Below are 12385 nucleotides of genomic sequence, written 5' to 3'. Positions count from 1 at the left end.
AGATATTGATGAACATATCTCTTCCATATTCTCAATTGCATTGACTTTTATCAGATAAGGCCTTCTTCAATAAGGCCCACACATATAACCACTATTAATACTTCATTGATTCCGAAACACCATTTTTTTACTTGAAAGGGTCAAGTTCACTTCCTCTAACTTGCTAAGGATTTTATCACAATCTAATATATGATATCTAACAAACTTTCTACAACCATGTTCATCCAACTACCAGTCTTGTCTTTCTCTACACACCCCTTAATGGGCACATAATCCAAGAATGACATAGTTTTGGAATATAATCTATGAGTACCTTGTTCATGGTTTTCATCATATGAGCCATAGTGTACACATATGAACTAAGCCAAGTGGAATATTCCTTGTAATCAAGTCTATGCTATGCAATGCAAGATGGAATTGTGGTCGTAACTTGAGTACAGATCTCCCAAAGAATAAATAGCTCTACCAACAAACTCTTTTGCAAATTCATCCACCACTAGTATTGTATCCACATTCTAGATGGTCACTTTGTTTGCTGGCTAGAGGTCCTATAGTTGATATGAACCATCAGTTAGAGTATGGTGCAAATGAAGGACCTAGAATACCCATTCTCATTCTTCCGTTTAATAGATCTATGAGTTTGGGAAAGTGAGCCCTAGGCACTAATATGGGTCACAAGTTTCAAGGTATGTGTGGCAAGGTAAAAATCACCATGGGTGCTACTACTCCTAGCTCCACACAACCTATTTCATTTACCTGAAATCAGGATGCCTTTCCATGCTTGGATAACATCTCTATGAAACTCTATCTCTATGCTAGTATAAGAGAAACTATTTCCTTTCCATCTTTAATTCTTTAAGAGATTCCTTTGTAAATTAATTTCCAATTTTCCTTAGCTCTCCTAGGTTTGGTTATTTGAAGCTAACTTAGTTAACTCATCACTCTCTAGAGGCAACATAATTGCAACTGGCTTCACCTTTTTATCCACTATTCTCAAATCTGGCTTCAACCCTATTTTTCCCATATTCCTCTTCATACATCATAAATTCAACAATGACTTGAAACATATTGAAGAAAATTGCTTGTATGATGGTAGACCCAATAGTATGCTCTATTTTTTAACAAAGCTAAATTATATGAAGCTATGTTTGAAAAAGATACCCCATTGTATAATCCAATATCTTCTCATCACCTTGCAAACCTTGCTTTCTCATACTCTTTTCAACCCTACAAACATATTGTTTGGAAGCTCTATTAATTTCTTCAATCCTTGGGAATATCACGAAACTTCTTTTTATGAGAATCCTATGAAGCCCAAAGTAAAAGCATCTTCACCTACAGCAACAATCAAGATCTTTACCCCCGATCTTTATCCTCTCAGTAGTACTATTGTAATCCCACATTATAGCATTGCTTAATGACAACTTGGATAACTCTCTAGAATTGGAAGGTAGTGGATAATCCCTCAACATATCCATGTTTCTTGCATGATTAACACATATTGTCATAAAATACACTACTTTTCTATGATCTTTATTCTTAATTATCGCATAGATAAGATCATCATCCAAAACTTTAGCCTTCATCCATGCTGCAATAATAAATGGTTGCTCTAAGATCATCGGGTTTGATGAGGAATCTTGCTTAAAGAAATGGTGATTGTTTTGTATATATCCTAATATGGTAATCTTCACATTTGGATAGGTAGCATATAGGTCTCTTACAGAGTTGTTATTTGCCCACATCCTCTATCCATGCTCAATATCTATAAGCCATCCTCCATTCTCATAAATACTCCTCACTAAGACATTTATCTTGGAACCATGGTCTATCAGTATAACACATGAACTTTCTAGCTCTCCAACCTTCATTATAGTTTCTATGGTAGTATGGATCCAATGGTTCTTGGAATAATGACTCATGTTATCACCCCTAAAGCCAATTTATCCTTTGTATAGTGCATAGGCCATAAATCTCATAACATTTATCTCTAAGCCATGGTCTATCAATATAAGACATGGCTTTTCTAGCTCTCCAACCTTCATTATAGTCTTTATGGTAGCGTAAACCCATTGATTCCTAGAATAATGACTCCTATGTATCCCTCTTGAATCCAGTCCATCCTTTATATAGTGTATAGGACATAAATCTCTTGTGTTTTTACTACATATCACAGTTTTCTCTGCAACACTATTCACTTTAGAACTATCTACAATGATCTATTGTGCTTCTTTACAAGCAGTCTCTCCATATGCATCATTTTTAAAAACCAATTGTATGCACTGTAAACCTATTTCTACTTCAATATATATCATACTTGAGTTGACTCACCCACAAACTATCTTTTCTTTCTATAATGTTTATGATTTCTTCATGGAACTCTCTTTTTTCTATTCAAAGGATTTCATGCAATGTAAACTCAACTTTATTATTCAGAATCCTCTCTTCCAAAATCTTTTAAAGATCTGTAGCCATCTCTATGTTAGGAAGTATCTTGTATCCTAGTTCCTTTCCCTTTGTCGTCTTTTCCTATTTCTTTTTTTTTTCTCTTTCTTCTTGTGTACATATTCCATATTTTGCTCTAGACCATGTCTAGCATGAAGTGTAGATTACTCAAGCTCCATCCTACCACTCCCTCTAGAACCCTCTTTGAGTACCATGGGCTCTTATCATCTATTTTTCTTTTATCTCCCACAATTACATATGTGTTCTGTTGCTTTACTAAATAAGCATAAATAGAATAGGAATCCATAGGGGAATCCTACCTAGTCTTCTCTATAAAACCCTGACTTGCATTATTCAGCTCAAGTCTTAGCACTTTATACTTGCCTAGAATTTTCATGGCATAGGTCCATAACTCTATTTTATTATATGTACTAGGAAATTGGAGATCTCTCTATTTGTAGTCCATATAAAATAGTATCTATAGCTGGATATGGATTCAACACTGAAAGATCTTCAAGAATACTCTACATATTCCCTTTCCAAAGTTTGTAGAAAGGGGAAACTAGTTTGTTTTACACGAATCTTCCCATCCTTACCAAAAATCAAATATCTTCATAAGGCATCTATGTAAAATTGGCAGCCTTTATAATCATGCTTTGTACTATTACACCATTATAAACAACACACAAAAACTTCCCTAGGCGGCATCTTCAAAGTAGAAGCTTCCCTTGACTCTTCACAATTAGCAAGTTTGATTTGTAAATCCAATATATTTTTTATAATTTCATCCATGGCACTATTTTTTGAAGAATCTATAGAAGGCATGGGAGATAGCTGCCTAATCACTAGCTTTGACACTCGTGTTGGCTGATTAGGTATAGGCCTAAGCATGGCCAATAGCTCTCTTATTCTTTGTCTCTTTAGTAGTTTTGATAAAACATACTTCATATCTTTCCATTCAGTCTTTATGCCCTACTTTGTAGCATCATCATTTAACATCTTCTCTATCTCTAGCTACAGTGAAGGGTCCACAACTTGTAAAAGAAAAAAAAATTCTCTATAAGCAAAGATAATTGGACTATACCATCCAATTGATCAAACTTCATCTCACACTCTCTTTGTAGCTTTAGAGCAAAGAAACCCTTTGCAAGCTTATGAATTGACTTTAGAAAAGTCTGCTTGGTTACTCTATCTGTATTCTCTATGAAATACTCCTCTTTTAAGGCTCTCTTGAAACCAACCCATGTATCTCCATAATCTATGTAGATGCACTCTATGTGGCTCTAGATTTGATAAGAAATAACCCTAGTAAAATATCTTAGTATATCATCTATCCATACATTGGGAAGCTCTAGCTTCTCTACATAGAAGAGAAAAAAATTGGAAATATATTTACCGTCAAACTTCATCTCTACAATCACTATTTGCAAAGCCTTGGTAACAACCTCTTCATGTTTAATCAATTCATATGTCCTCATGCAATCTCTAATATCTATTGTCCTAACAACATCTTCATCTTCAATTAGTTCTCCCATCTTCTAGATGTTAAAATAGGCCTTTTATGTCAAGTTCACACTAAATATCAAGGGTTAGAAAGGCCTAGTCCTAAGCCTACTAAGGATCAAGGGAAAAAAAAGATAGATGGAAGAAATAAATATTAGAATAAGAACTCTTGAATATATTATAGTATAGATAAACTCAATGGGAAATTGTATTGCTCTTAGAAACTTTGTACAAATGTAGTAAATCCCTTCAAGCTAAATACAATGCACCTAAGACAATAGGTTAGAAAAACTCTATCTAAAATAATAGCTCAACACCACTCTTTCAGCCCATAAGAATTTACAAGAGCAAAGACAAAGAAAACATTTGGAAATATTGTAGAATACCTTGCCAAAATATTTCAAATATGCATAAATCAACCTAGAACTACTTCATCCCTCTTTCTTTGGTAAAAACCTCTAAGACCTCTTCAATTATCACTTTCAATTCTCACCTATAGTAGTAGATAAAGATATCTTTAGATCTATCCCAAAAATAAGCTCCTACAACCAGACCTTTTTGGGCTAAAGGCACTCATAAAGAGGTAGAATCACTTATCTTTTACTTCAACCATGTTAACCACGATAGTAAATCACTTGTTTATTTACTCAGTCTTGTAACAATGGCTTGGATCTTTATTTATAACCATTTACAATTGTTTAAGCCTGCTTTTCACTATTACTTTTTATGCATTTTGCCTTCCAAACTCTTGGTATTTACTTTTCTTATATTCTTTTTTTTGTGCCTAGTTGCAACTTGTTTTAATCATATCTTTCACATAAAAAATCAAAATGGGGTCATCACCATACTCAAATCGAAGAGAATAGACCTGATTTGACAAGGCAACATGGGTAAAATTTTGAAAATCCATTCATATTAGCCAAAAATATTGTTCTTCATAACGTGTCATTTTTTGATATGTTTAGACTTGGAAGACTTGTACCACTCAAAATAAGTCTTGGCACACAAGTAATGGTCTCTAACAATCTAATTTTGGTTACTTACATATGTACTATATGAATTGGTACTTTACACTATGTCATTTATTGACTTACTCTTGATAGGTCACATTAATCACCTAGTAACTTATCCCATAGCTAAATACTGAAATCCTATAACATTGAAGAACCTATTTACTCTCACACTATGTAGACATAGAGTGTCTCGACATTAGGCTACCTTTGAGTAAAGTTTTGAGTGGAATGAAAACTTTCGTAGATACAAGGGTTGAGAGAGGGTTGCGATAATGGTAGGCTTGATGATCTCATAAATATAATGTGGCCTACTTGCATCAGGGAATGAGAAAAGACTCTTGTTCTATGGGTTGTGGTTCATTCAGGGGTTTGATAGTGATTTTGTTAGGTTGTTGTGACTTCTCTTGAAGACTCCATGGGATAGGCTTGGAAGGCTCAAGATCTTTGTGTAAAGTTGCCCTGCCTACTACAACTTGCCTTGAGTAGCCTTTACCCATTCCTTGACCTTGTAACTTGCAATTAGCTATTGAACTGGGTTAGAATATACATTTTCCTTTGGTAATAGTTTTCTTAGTAGTCTATGGTGCTGCTGTAGAGCTTTTGCATTGCAAGTGATATCCATTTGTGGTTGTGGCATGACTCTTTCAATCTTAAGTTTGAGTTCATCTCTCTTTCTATTTTTCTTACCACTTTTTTTGTCAATGACCAATCCATTCATCATTGTGGGGCCTTCAATGTTGCTCTCCCAACCTTACTTTTTATGCAAGTGATGGCATGCATAGAAATGGGAATATGTTGTTCATCATTGAGCATTTCCAATGTGAATAGGCCCAATGAAGCAGATTGTACTATTTCCTTGCTATTGGTTGTCTTATGATGTGAACAATATGGATACATGTGCTTGATTCCATATATGAGGGAAATGTTGATCAATATCACTAGAGGGATTAATCTCAACTTGTTGCATAGCCCCACTAGGAGGTCAATAGTGCCAATTGTGCAGCAAGTGGAGACTATAAAAGTATAATTTGAGCCACAATTAAACTGTAGATATGTAAAGTTAGGAGTAGAAGCTTACCCAAGGCTCTACAATAGACTACTTCATGGCCAAATCCTCCATAGTTAATTCATGTGATGAGGTCAAGGACATTTTGAAGAAAGGTGGTCCCCACCACACTAAATCCATTGCACATTCTAGTGGCATGGTCTAGAAATTTTGAGTGATTCTACTATCTTAAGAAATTTTTGATATTTCTTCCTAACATTTGTGATTAAGTCCTATGTTTCCTTGGTTTTTGTATAACTTGGCCTTGTAAGTATATCCTAACATGATGCATGTGGCATTTTATATCTACTATGTTTGTGGTGGAGATCATCCACATAAAATAGCCTCCTGCATAACATTATTGATATTGGAGCGATCAAGTTTAGAGTTCCCAACTAAGGGTTCATAGACCCTTTCATCGCATATGCCCTTGATGAAGGCTATTCTAACTACCTTGATGGACATTGGGTCTCTCTCTGCCAGGAGTCCGTTTGTACAAACTTCGAAACTTAGAGACTGTTGACCCTAGTGCAAGATGGAGAAAAAGGACGCAAAAGAAAATTAAAAAATGTGAAGCAAAGCGGAAAAGGTGGCCAACAGAAGAATAAGAGAAGAAAAGGACAAAAGCATAAGGGCAACCTTAAAAATTGAGGCAAAGGCAAAGGCACACTTTAAAATGTAAAGCTGCCCCCCAATTTTTGTAAAAGAGCATCAGGCTCCCTCCCTGTGCAAGTTGTAAAGAGTATACGAGCATAGGTGAAGGCATAACATAAATAGAAGGGAATAGGAAAAGAGCACCTTGGCAAGATGATCGGTCACGTAAAAAAGGGGATGGGTGCCCAAAGGGATGAGGGCATGTATAAAAGCCAAAAAGTGAGTAGAGAAGCTCATTCTTGGTGTGTGGCAAAAGTGGCTCTTCTTCTTCTTCTTCTTGCTTGCTTGCTCGTTCTTGAGCTTGAGAGAGGGAGTGTGAGAGAGTGAGTGTGTGAGGGTGAGGGTGAGGGATTGCGGTGGAGAAGCTCTCCATCTTCTCCTCTCTTCTTCTCTTCTCTTCTCTTGTCTCATGCGCAGCTATGGAGGATGGAGCTTAAAGGTAGAGGATTGAGCTTTCTTGAGCTTGCATCATGGATCGTGGAGCTACCAGTGTGAGTGATAGAGAAGGGTACTCAATTGGGAATTAAGATAAACTCACTACACTTGTAGGATTGAGAGCGTGTGCGACTATGTGAGAGGTAGCCATTAGCATTCAGCTTGAAACTCTTGAGCAATAAGTGGTCCATGGGTCTTGGCAATCAAGCAAAAGCTCCCACATTTTGGTTTTGTTGCCAAGACAAACTTATTCGAGCCTTGAGTGCTTGCATGCTTCAAATCGAGCATTGGAGGATTTTCCCCAAACTAGTGCTTGAGGTAGATAGGTAGAAAGAAATAGCATTTGATCTTCAAGCAAGTAAGTGTTTTGGATTTGTGAAGTTTGGATAAGTTGGTTTGATTAGCATTAGCATCTACTTGTGCTTTGTAGGGATTGGTAGGCATTTAGATAGGAAAAATAGGGAAAAAGGAAGAAAACCATAGTAGGGTTTTGGGCTACAGTAGGCCTAAATCGAAGGAAAGCGAGTTGTAATCTAGAAACAAGAGGAAAAGACATCCACGGAGTATTGGAGAGGATGTCTAAAACCCTGAGAGGGGGGAGGGGGAAGTGAGCTTATTTTTTAGTTTTTGAGCTTTGAGAGAGAGAGAGAGAGAGAGAGAGAGAGAGAGAGAGAGAGAGAGAGAGAGAGAGAGAGAGAGAGAGAGAGAGAGAGAGAGAGAGAGAGAGAGAGAGAGAGAGAGAGAGAGAGAGAGAGAGAGTGTGTGTGTGTGTGTGTGTGTGTGTGTGTATGTGTGTGTGTGTGTTGGAGCTCTAGGGCAAAGAAGAGAGAGAGAGAGAGAGAGAGAGAGAGAGAGAGAGAGAGAGAGAGAGTGTGTGTGTGTGTGTGTGTGTGAGTGTGTTGGAGCTCTAGGGCAAAGAAGAGATCGAGCACACCGATTCAAAGATTTCTAGCTATTCCAGGCATACACAAACCTTCCTCTACATCTAATAATTGATTTTGGAAGTTTCTAGCATTTGGTATCAACTACAAAATTCAGATGAATTGAAATCGTGCCTCGTGGGCCATTTGCACTACCAGAATCAGACACTTGTTATGGAGTCCGATTCCTAGAGTTAGACACCGAGTCACTCAAACACCCAGACTCGGACACGTTTGATTTTTGCAGTCAGACAATCCTAGAATCGAACAGTTTGATTCTAGAAATTGAACCTCTAAGAATTAGACTCACTAACCAAAACTTGAAAATTGATTGATCCAGCACATCCCATGACATGAACGATGGCTCAAGTTGCACCCAGACTTCAAGATTGCAACTAAGCTGCCTAGGAAGTGACCTCAAACAAGCCCCCAAACCACTCATCTACCACTGATACGTTTCAAAGGACCCAATCGAATTGGTTAGAGTGACCATCTAAGGGAGCAAACTAGAAAAGTGTGTTGCATCACATCATTTTTGTCACAGTCATGCACTGCCTAAACAATCACTTAAAGTGCACTCAAAAAGCACAAAGCCTGATTTCACACTATGCATGAAAAGAAGCACCCCACGGACACTTGAGTGCACTTAGATTTGAGGACTAGTTGAACTAATAAGAAGCTCATACGCAAGATAAGCGGCCCGAATGAACCCACTAATAGGAGAAGAACCTCAAACCAAAAAAGAGCGAGAAGTTCAACGCAATTAGGAATTCAACATTGCCTTAGCAGACCAGTTTGATCAACACCCTAGAGAACCGAGAGGTCGACAAGAAATCACAAGACCAAGCTCTAGCCATGATAGTGACTAGCTCGACTTGGGAGGGTTCCTAGTCGACATCCAACAAAGGATCAATCGTTACGACTTATAAACCAAGATGGAGAATCATGGTAGACCAGCGAAGGATATTATAGCTGATTTTGAGAAAGAGCAGAGATTGGCCAAGAGAGCGCTACAGGGCATAGCTACTTACAACTAAGAGCAACAAGCTCAAAGAGGCTGTGGTACAAAATAGAAATGCAAGAGGTCCAGCACATTTTAGCACTTGCCAATTAGAATAGAACACGACCGGATGCAGAGAAGGAAAGAGCACTAGAAGTGGACCTCACATTGAGTGAGCTTCTTCACTAAGTGACTCATAAACAACATGGCTGCAAAGTAAAGTGGAGTGTCTCTAGAAAGTTCACTGCTTAGCAGGGCTAGGAATCACGCCAAATTTGAGGAGCCAACCAAAGATACCCATAGTTGCCAAGCAAATCAAAAAGTACCAACCCAAAAATGGCCTGTATAGCTTAATAACAAAAATATTTTCACATTAAGCTGAAAAACTCCATTCAAAAAAATAAAACTAATACAAAAGGGCATTTCATTGCAAGGATCCAACAACCTAGATGCAGCCTCATTAGGAAAGAAGACCCGCCGAAGGAAGAAGAAGAGGGCTGACACCAAAGTGGCACTAAAAATGCATAGTGTGACCACGCTAAGAGGGAAGCAAGTGGTGGATGTAGAGGCCAAGACTTCAACACCTAAAACCACAGAGAAAGGGAGTGCCAAGGGAATAACCTGACCCAAAGCGCTAGTTGGAAATAGTCGACAAGGTTAAGGAGTGGGTGAGAGAAGCCCAAGAGCATCTAAAGGATGTCAAGCCCATCTTAAAAGATGAGATCGACAAGTTCTCCAATGTGAGCATGCCCGTCTCATTGATACGCATGAACTCAAGAGATGCATTCACACCTTACACAGAATCACAGAGACAAGGCTTAGATGCCAATTGTAGGCAAGCTGCTCAAGACCAGTAGTAGCAGACAAATGTAGTGTTGAGAGTGGAAAAAGACTGAATTTTTGATTGATTTTTGTTATTTTTGAGGTCTGAATGATTGATTTTTGATGGATTTATAGTGATGTATGGTTATTAATGGAAGTGTTTGAGAGTGTCTTGGATGATAATTGATTATGTTTTGGAATTTTATGATGATTTTTAGTGGAAATATGAAGCTCTGTGATGATCTGATAGGTTTTGTAAAGGTTCTGATTGGTTCTGATACCTTCTATATAGCTTCTGTTTTGTTCTGATTTTCTTCTATATGAAGAATGGATTGATGATTGATGGATTTTGAAAGCTTATTGAATATTTTTTGATAGTTTGGAATGGTTTTAGTATGAGTTATGAGGATTTGATGTTCTCTGATGACCTTTTGTAACCCTCTGTAAACCTTCTGTAGAGCCTCTGTCTCTGCTCTGTTCCTGTTCCGTTCTGTTCTGTAGATCTTCTGTAAGTGTTTTGTAGAATATATATGTGACTTTGGAAAAGTTTTCTAACTTTTGGAAAGGATGAATCTAAGTGCAAAAGAGCTAAAAAAATGGAAGAAGCAATTGGGCTGAAGAGACTGAAGAGAAGACTGAAGTGACAGTGACAGTAGTGAGCTATGAAGAGACACTGTAGTGGCTCTGGTGCCTCTTCGCATCAACAGACATACCTCTTGGGAGGTGCATCCATGACCTAAGAAGGATTATTGAGAGCCATTATTGAGTATTGTAGTGAGGAGATGATGTACTATTGAGAGAGATAGAGAGAGAGAGTCAGAGATAGTCAATTCTATCAAAACAACGTATCTATATATGAGAGATTGAGAGAGAAAACTATGAAGACATTGAAGATGAATGCTATGTGATTGATTTCCATTCAAAAATGGTGCATTCCTTCATATTCCTTGTTCTATTGATGGATTCTATGAAGATGTTGAAGATTATGGTTGATTCTATCAAATCATTGGGAGATATCTACTATGATGCTACGTGAAGATTTGCTGTTTTCTTTGTTTTGGTTATCAAAAGAATGAAATAAAAGCTTGTTGATGTTACAAGATAGATTTTCTTGCAGTAGAATCCCATTTTCCTTGGTGTTCCTCTTGGGGATCCATGTTTTTAGTGCATAGCCGAGGAAACTTGCCATCAACAAGCATCAACAGAGGTTGAAATTGAAGAAAATGGCATTGCCAAGAAGAGGAGAATTCAATGGGTGCTTGCAAAGTTCCTTCTTCCACTGAAGAGTTGAAGCCCCAAGAGAGACACCAAGGAAAAGGGGATTCTACTGCAAGAAAATCTATCTTGTAGCATTAACAATCTTTTATTTCATTCTTTTGATGACCAAAACAAAGAAAACAACAAATCTTCACGCAGCATCATAGTAGATATCTCCAACAGATTTGATAGAATCAACCATAATCTTCAATATCTTCATGGAATCCATCAATAGAACAATGAACATAAAGGAATACACCATTTTTGAATGGAAATCAATCACATATTATTCATCTTCAATGTCTTCATAGTTCTCTCTCTCAATCTCTCATATATAGTTACATTGTTTTGATAGAATTGACTATCTCTGACTCTCTCTCTCTCTCTCTCTATCAATAGTACATCATATCCTCACTACAATACTCTCATAATAACTCTCAATAATCCTTCTTAGGTTTTGGATTCACCTTCCACGAGGTATGTCTGATATGAAGAGTCACCAGAGCCACTACAGTGTCTTTTCACAGCTCACTACTGTCACTGTCACTTCAGTCTTCTCCTCAGTCTTCAGCAGTTGCTTCTTCCATTTGTTTTAGCTCTTTTGAACTTACATTCATCCTTTCCAAAAGTTAGAAAAATTTCCAAAAGTCACACATACATTCTACAGAACACTTACAGAAGGTCTACAAAACAGTACAATACAGTACCAAAGCAACTACAGTACAGTTACATAGCATAGATAGAGGCTCTACAGAAGGTTTACAGAGGGTTACAGAAGGTCAGCAGAACCTCATAACTCATACTCAAACCATTCCAAACTATCAAAAACTATTCAATAGGCTTCCAAAAGATCTCAATCTTCATCAATCATCAATCCATGCTTCATACAGAAGAAAATCAGAACAAAACAGAAACTATACAGAAGGTATTCAGAACCAATCAGAAGCTCAACAGAACCTATCAGAACATCATAGAGCTTCATATATCCACTGATAATCATCATGAACTTCCAAAACATAATCAATATCATCCAAAAAACTCTCAAATACTTCCATTAACAACCATACATCACTCTAAATCCATCAAAAATCAATCATTCAGACCTCAAAAACAACAAAAATCAATCAAAAAATCAGTCTTTTTCCACTCTCAACATATCCCCACACTTAGAAAGGAAGCGTCCTCGCAACCTAAGGAAAAGAAGAATATAAGTCCATTAAAGAGATCAAATTTATCTTCCATAGGATCTTCAATAATCTCTCCAAACCACGACCCCAACTTATCACCTGTA

Source organism: Lygodium microphyllum, chromosome 16 (genome assembly GCF_053477565.2).
Source record: "Lygodium microphyllum isolate KBCC chromosome 16, Lygodium_microphyllum_v1.1.10, whole genome shotgun sequence".
Taxonomy (NCBI): domain Eukaryota; kingdom Viridiplantae; phylum Streptophyta; class Polypodiopsida; order Schizaeales; family Lygodiaceae; genus Lygodium; species Lygodium microphyllum.
This window is presented reverse-complemented; position numbering follows the sequence as displayed.